The 7,376-nt window shown below is 38.8% G+C and overlaps 1 long non-coding RNA gene across 1 annotated transcript; it reads right to left on the reverse strand.

The window, feature by feature from the left end:
* Nucleotides 1-4,970: 4,970 nt before the first annotated feature.
* Nucleotides 4,971-5,638, reverse strand: LOC120437768. The gene is made up of 3 exons (XR_005611397.1): nucleotides 5,475-5,638; nucleotides 5,256-5,386; nucleotides 4,971-5,164 (listed from the first exon to the last, which is right to left on the reverse strand). It is a non-coding gene; the product is annotated as an uncharacterized LOC120437768 (long non-coding RNA).
* Nucleotides 5,639-7,376: the final 1,738 nt, after the last annotated feature.

Here is a 7,376-nt window from a genome sequence, read left to right on the forward strand (position 1 = left end):
CTTATTATTATTATTCAGTTTCCGCCTGAAATTTTGCAGCGAAACTCGCCCCGCAGTTTTGAGAGAAGCTTCATATATGTTACCTCATTTTGTGCGGCTGGATCTGGAATGGTGTTCTATGACTTTTGGTGTTTATGACTTTTATAGTTTTTTAAATATTAATATTTTAGTGAAAATTTTCCCGCGCTTCTCTGCCGAACAGTTTTGACAATAGGGTTACATATGTTAGATCATTTTGTGCGGCTGGAACTGGACTAGTATGGTATGACTTTTGGTGTTTATGACTTTTATAGTTTTTTAAATATTTTGATTTTAGTGCAAATTTGGGCCAATTTCTAGGCTCCTGAGAAAGATTCTACTTTTGGCCCCATAGAATCAGACTTCATTTGTGGTGTGTTGGCTCTCTCTAGTGGTATACCCGGAGTAGTACAGCCGAAAGGTGTATGCTTGGGGGGAAACTCCATATCCCACAATTCATAGCACGCCTCTGCAGAGTAAACAATGGCGGCCACCACTTCGTTTTGTATGTCTTTTATTAGTATTTCTAGGTCACAAAATCAACTTTTAAGATATTTTCAGGCGAGAATGTAGGTGTGTAAACTTCAAATATCTGCTCGTTTTATCAAGACATCCCATATTAGCGACAGTTCTCTTACGTGTTGCTGATAGCCGGCTAGCTAGCTAGCGCCGCTAGCACCGCTAGCATATGACGACACCCCTCCTCCGCTTTGAAATTGACCGTAGACATGATTTTCTGAGACAACGTGGCTATCGTTTCACCGGTAACGCGTCTTTCCCCCCCTCCTCCGCTTTGGACTTGAACTTACAGTGATTTTCTGAAGTGTTTACTAAGACACACCGTAAGCTTTTACAAGGTAAGTGTATCTCTCTGTCTCTGGTTTGAAATTTAGCTTTGAAAATGATTTTTTTATGTGTTTCTTTATCGATTTCTTTGTTTCGGCACGTTCGACACGATGCTAAAGCCAGTTAGCGGATAGTCAGCTAAGGCAAGCGTTTCTTCCCTCCTCCGGTTTTGAAATTGACCTTTAAAAGTGCTTTTCTGTGTCTTGATGCTGATATCTACAAAATGACTGTGATTTTATTCCAGTGGTATCCTTTGTAATTGAAACTTTTAAGATGCGACTCTCAAAAAATGGCTTCATTGTAGTCGGGTTTCACACCTCTCTTTGTCTCGTGGTTTTGTTGCTGGCTAGTTAGCGGATATTAAGCGTCTCCCGGTTTGAAATTGACTTTGGAAGTGATTTACTTTTAGAGGTATTTTCTGTGTCTTGACGCTGATATCTACAAAATGACTGTAATTTTACTCCAGTGGTATCGTTTGTAATTAAAACTTTTAAGATGCGACTCTCACCGCGTACGAAGCAATCCGGTTGTTCAGTCTGACGTCACTGGCCGTGTCTGGGCCTAAACTCCGCTGCAGGTCCATATATCAAACGATCACTGTGGCATTACTGAGAGTTGAAAAACTGTCTAAAGTCTTTCATCTTTAATAAAATGATCAGTGTTCTGCTCTACCAGGTGTAACAATTGAGTTTAACATCCAGGCATCCATGAAAATGGAATTTATGACATTTAATGGCGTTAGAAGTTAGCAGGAAGTTAGCTCGCTAGCTTCTATCTAAATACAATATAGCATGTCCTGACTGCGGGTTTTGGAAAAAAATTCAAACGTACAGCTCTGCTATAACTTCCAACATAAATGAAGACAGAAAACTAAACAGCAGTGACGTTTGTAGGGTTACTGAAGTTTGGCTAGCTGGTATTAATGATATGCTACGTGACCGCTAGCGACACAGCTATGTTAGCATAACATAAACAAGCTAACTTTTTTTCCACTCGATAAAAGTTAACGTGAGTGTTCTTGGTGGTCAGGAACAAATGTAATCGCATGGCAGGATGCTGTAAAAGGACTAAACTTCAGCCAGGAGAACAAGTGAGATAATCCATCCACAATACGAGGTTAGTCATTCATATACTGCTGCATGGGCTGTGCTGTAGTTACATCGTAAGGTTTTAAAAACTGAGCTTAAATAAATGATTAGCAGTAATAAAAGCCGAGGGAGGTCAACAGTGATCACTGACTGTTTTAGGAGCTTTTTGAGATTAAATAGAAGAAAATACAAAACATTAAACATGTTAACAACACAAAAGCCATATTATACGCAGACTACTTTAGGCCCGGAAGTAGGATTCATCACGTCATCACTGAACAACCGGATAGCTGCGTTGTAGTCGCGTTTCACACCTTTCTTTGTCTGTCTTTATAAGGCGTTAACTACAGCAGCCTTTAATACCTCAACTCTTGATTCAGCCAAGGTAAGTGCCCCCCCTTATATTTTCTATGTATGTGTTCAGCTGATATTTAGAAAAAAATAGGTGTGTTTAGCGCTGGATGTCATTTTATTCCAGAGCTGTTGTTTGTAATTAAAACTTTTTAGATTAGATGGTACAGTGTTTTTACTCCCTTCCAAACAGTAAAGTTCCTCTTTGTCTCTCAGTAGGAAATTTAAACCAGACAGTACAAGGCTACATTTCAGTGTTACAAGCCAATCAGTTTGCTAATTGTTCTGTGAGATTTGTTTGCAAAGTTTAAGGTGTTAAGTAGGACTGTGAACATCTGGGTCTGCTTGCTGCTGGCATTCTGCCAGAGCCCCAGCAACAAGACCGCCTCCCAGCAACAAGACCGCCTCCCAGCAACGTGACTGCCTGTCAGCCTTGCAAGGTACCCAATTTTCCAATTACTCTATAACAAAACTGTTGTGGGCAACAAGACTGTCTCCTAAGTTTGTAAGCCAATCACTTTGCCAAATGTTCTTGTAAGATTTGTTTGAAAAGTTTGAGGTGTTAAGTAGGACTGTGAACATCTGAGTTTGCTTGCTGCTGGCATTCGACCAACATCTCAGCAACAACACTGCCTCCCAGCTTTGCAAGGTAATTACTTTCCCAATTACTGTACACCAAAATGAAGTAACTGTCGTGGTCAACAAATCTGCCTCCCAACTTTCAAGGTAATCACTTTCTCAATTACAATATACAAACTGTTATGGAACTTAACAAAGCCTTAAGACCCGGTAGTGACACTATCAATATGTCTATTTAAAGAAAAGAGAGATTTTTTTTTTTTTTGTTCTTGTAGTCATCTTGTCTGTCAATGTATCAGAGGGTTAAAATAACACATTGCTTGAAATGCCAATAATTAATATTCTGTTTTTATGTTGACATTCTACCAGATGCCGAGAAAAAATAAAAGATCCCAGGCACAAAAGAAGCGCTGGAAACCACTTGACCTGGTTGATCCTGCTGTCCCAATGCTCACTGGCCACAACCAAGATGAGGCAGTCAGTAGTTTTCCATCTGACCAGGTAATGAGGATATGGTAGTGATCACAGACAGTTGAACAGTTTTCAAAACACGTTTGAGACAGTTAAGAACACTTACCCATGCAGTTTAGGATTTTTTGTTATAATGTCACACAAGTGGCATAACAGTGCATGGTATACAGAACATTTAAATGAAATGAATGTGTCAGGTCACTTAATGTCTTCTATACCCTTTTTCCTGGGTTAGCAGACGGCACCAGCTGGGTTATCTTTGGAAACACAGGATAGACCCACCTCCTTATGTTCCCCAGGTACCAAGGTAAATATCAAAAAATATTCCTCTATTAAGAAATTACAAGGTATGCCCACCCATAGGGCTGCTCGATTATGGCAAAAATGATAATAACGATTATTTTCACTGAAATCTAGATCTCCATTATTTGACAATATTTATTTAACAATAACAATGTATTGAATAATGGCTTTAAAGATTGTCATAAAATAATTTGTTTTTGTTTTTTGGGTTTTTTTTTTTTTTACCTCTTTCAACCAACGGCAGTCACTCTCCTCTCCAAATAACTTCTGCTTAGCTTTCCGAGCTTCCCTCTGTTAGCTCCTCTTAATTGTTGTGACGCGTGTTCGAAACGCAGAGAGGTGCGCTCGATTTGCCACATGGAGCAGCGCGAGAGAAAAGCACGAGGGAGGTGCTAATAATCGACTCATTCTCTCGACTCCTTTTTAATGATCGTTGAAAGCCCAGATCGTAATTTTGATTAAAAGTAGATTCATTGAGCAGCCCTACCACCCATGTGTATAACCAGTCTGTATATATCTGATCTTTGGTGTCTATAACTACAGTTGATATGTAGTCTTTCACTTAAAGCATGTTTGCTAACTCAATTTTGTCTAATTTCTATCCAAAACAAAGGAAAATATGACAAAGGGGTTTTTTTTTGTTTGGCTTTTTTTTAATAGCTCTGAACAGGTAATTCTGATGTGGTAGTGAGCACATACAATATATTTTTTATAACACTTACCCATACAATTGACCATTTCTATCTTGTAATGTTACCCAACTGGCATAACAGTTCATGCCATGCATTGCATTGTAAAGTGAAATTAAAGTGTCAGGTCACTTAATGTCTTAACATTATATTCTTTTTTGCCTGGGTTAGAAGACAGCACCAGCCAGCTTGTCCTTGGAAACACAGAATAGACCCACCTCCTTATGTCCTCCAGGCAGCAAGGTAAATTTAAAACGGTATTCCTCCATTAAGGATTTATAGTGGACAGTTACATTACCATTAAATGTTAAAGACATATGGTTACATGTTTGCCTTATGTAAACAGTAAGAATTTTGTTGTCTCGCTTCTGTTAGTTTTGTTTAAAGTTACACTCACTTTCAAATTTCTTAGTAGTTATGCAAACAGCTGGAATTTTTTTATTTTTTATTGCTTAGTACGTTTAGTAACCGCTACTGTTTCATGTTTTCTTTAAAGTATCCAGTGTTACACTGTATTTCAAATCTGTTAGTAGGTTTTCTAATTTTGATTAACTGTATTATCAGAGTTCAGAAACTCGTCCACCAGCAAAACGAGTCTGGGCAACCGATGATTTCCACACGGCTGTTATGCTAAGTAAACGGACTCTATGGCAGAACACACAGAAACGCAGAAAATGCAGGAAGTGCTTTTTATTTACAGTGTCCAACTTATTTACACGGGATGGAATATGTACACCGACAAATAAACGGAGGGAAACCAGAGAAGGGAGCTGACACGCATTCTGAGGGAAAGGGGTAACCCGCACACGCAGGGTGGATCTATGGAAAAAGGAAAAACGTAACTTTGGGAAAGGATGCCAAACAACCGGTAAGAAACGGCAATAAACATGGGGAGAGTTGGAGAGCTCACTTGTCACACTGGCTGTACAGACTCGGGCGAGGATTCCCGGGAAGTAGAAGAAATGCTGAGATCTATCTCCGTAGAGATCCCGGAAATGCGGCTTCACAAACAGCTGACAGGTAAGCGGGTGATAGATCCAGCTGAGGATACAGGACAACAGGAAAGTAAACCAAATCCAAGACATAGGTTGGCCGTATGCACACCGCAGAGAATTAATAAACAAGTTACCACTCGGGGAGGTGGCAATACTCCGACACCAGACGTCTGTCGCGCTGCTCCTAAATAACGCTCCATCAAATGACGTCTGATATACCGCCGGTGTGTCAGCATCCCGTGACACACCACCCCGCCTACCTGTGCTGAAAACAGAAGCAGACCCCATGACACCACACCAGAGAAACCCCACCAATTCCTAATAACGGCATCAAATTCTCCACCTAAAAAGGTAAGCCTAACCCTATGTATAATCACCGGGGTTGATATTTAGTCTTTCACCTTAAGTGTGCTTGCTAACTCGTACTAAATATACTAAAATGTTAGACTAAACATGTACATTTGTCAGTTTCTTTCATCAGACTCCTAAAATGCAGACATCTCAACAGCTGTCTGTCTGTTTAGCTATTTCTATATCTATTGTTCTGAAAAAACTTTTATACCATTTTATACTTAAAGCTTCAGATAAATTGACATCCACAGTGAAAAGCAGTGCAAATAAATACAAACATTTTGTGACACTCATCTTTTCTCAAGATGGATGTCAGTGTGTTCTGTTTCAATCACATTTAACCTGTAACTGAATTTTGTGTCATTTCTTTACAAAATGTAACACAACTATGAAACGTGTTTTTTATGGCACATGTACAGAGCCATCTGGTTTAATCTGAAATCAGTGAATGAATTACATCTAATTTAAGAGCATCTGAGATCCTCTTACGAATAATACGTAAACAGGATTTCCTTTCATTTGTATTTAGGCTGCAATTTAGTTGATGTTTGTTGATGTTTTAAACCTCATGCCACTCATTCAATTATTTTCATTTTCTTTCTATACTAATCACTTGTTTTGATCACTCAGTGCAAAAGCACTGCTAAGTCACCCTTTTAAACTAGTTTAATCCGTTTATTCAACATTCACACCATTCTCTCACTCATACAAGTAGCAAGCCGATCTTCATTGCATATGCTTATGTTCTTAGCCAGGTTTTTAATCAATATCTGTTCATTAAGCTTCAGGAGCTTGTCTTTATAAGGTTAATGCATTTTCTGTTTGTGTGTGTATGGGTATATGTTATTTTGCATCTATGACTTCACAGTCTCCCAGACTTCTTCCCAACTCTCCAGTTAAGCAGTCAGTTTTCTTTTTTTCCGAGTTACTAACCCACATTTTGATTTCCCACCTTAAATTACCGCCTCCTGGTCTTCAGCCAGGAGCTGGGGCTTGCTTTTCAGGTTCCTGGACACATCCTGCTGTGAACAATTCAACCAGAAACTTGCCTTAACTTATCCATAGATGTTAACCTCTAACTTTCTTCCGACTGCTGCTGTGGAGAGCCGGTCCAAGTCTGCTTTACTCCTGAAAATAACAAAACTAAGACATTTTCATTATTATCACCAGTGGTTAAATAACCCATTTCTCTGTCTCTGGTCAGAAACACCAATTATGCCAGGCATGTAAGCGTGTTCTTCCCTGCATTTTATGTTAATTGGGTGTAAACTGCTTCTTCATTAAATTAATTCATTGAGTTTCTCATTGCATTTCTATGTATTCATGTTAATGTACACTACGTGTAAGCTGTTTCTTCATTGCATCCTATATATTCATATTTAATTTATGCATTTCACCACTGAGCTTTAGATTCAAACTATCTCACTTCTGATTCATTTCAAAAATAATCTCACATGTAACAATTTGTATGTGTGTTTTCTATTCATTAAGGTAATAACAATTATTTCTTTCATTATTCTTACCTTTTCTAATGTTTACCTCTTTGTTATGCTATGGTGGACATCCCTAAACAATTCATGAGTTCAGGTTTCAATTTTCAATCCAATTATATCCTATATTCTCGCAGTCAAACTCGTCCAGCTTCATCTCTCACTGGTCCTCTCTGCACAATGTCCTGTTCGGGC

Source organism: Oreochromis aureus, linkage group 3 (genome assembly GCF_013358895.1).
Source record: "Oreochromis aureus strain Israel breed Guangdong linkage group 3, ZZ_aureus, whole genome shotgun sequence".
Taxonomy (NCBI): domain Eukaryota; kingdom Metazoa; phylum Chordata; class Actinopteri; order Cichliformes; family Cichlidae; genus Oreochromis; species Oreochromis aureus.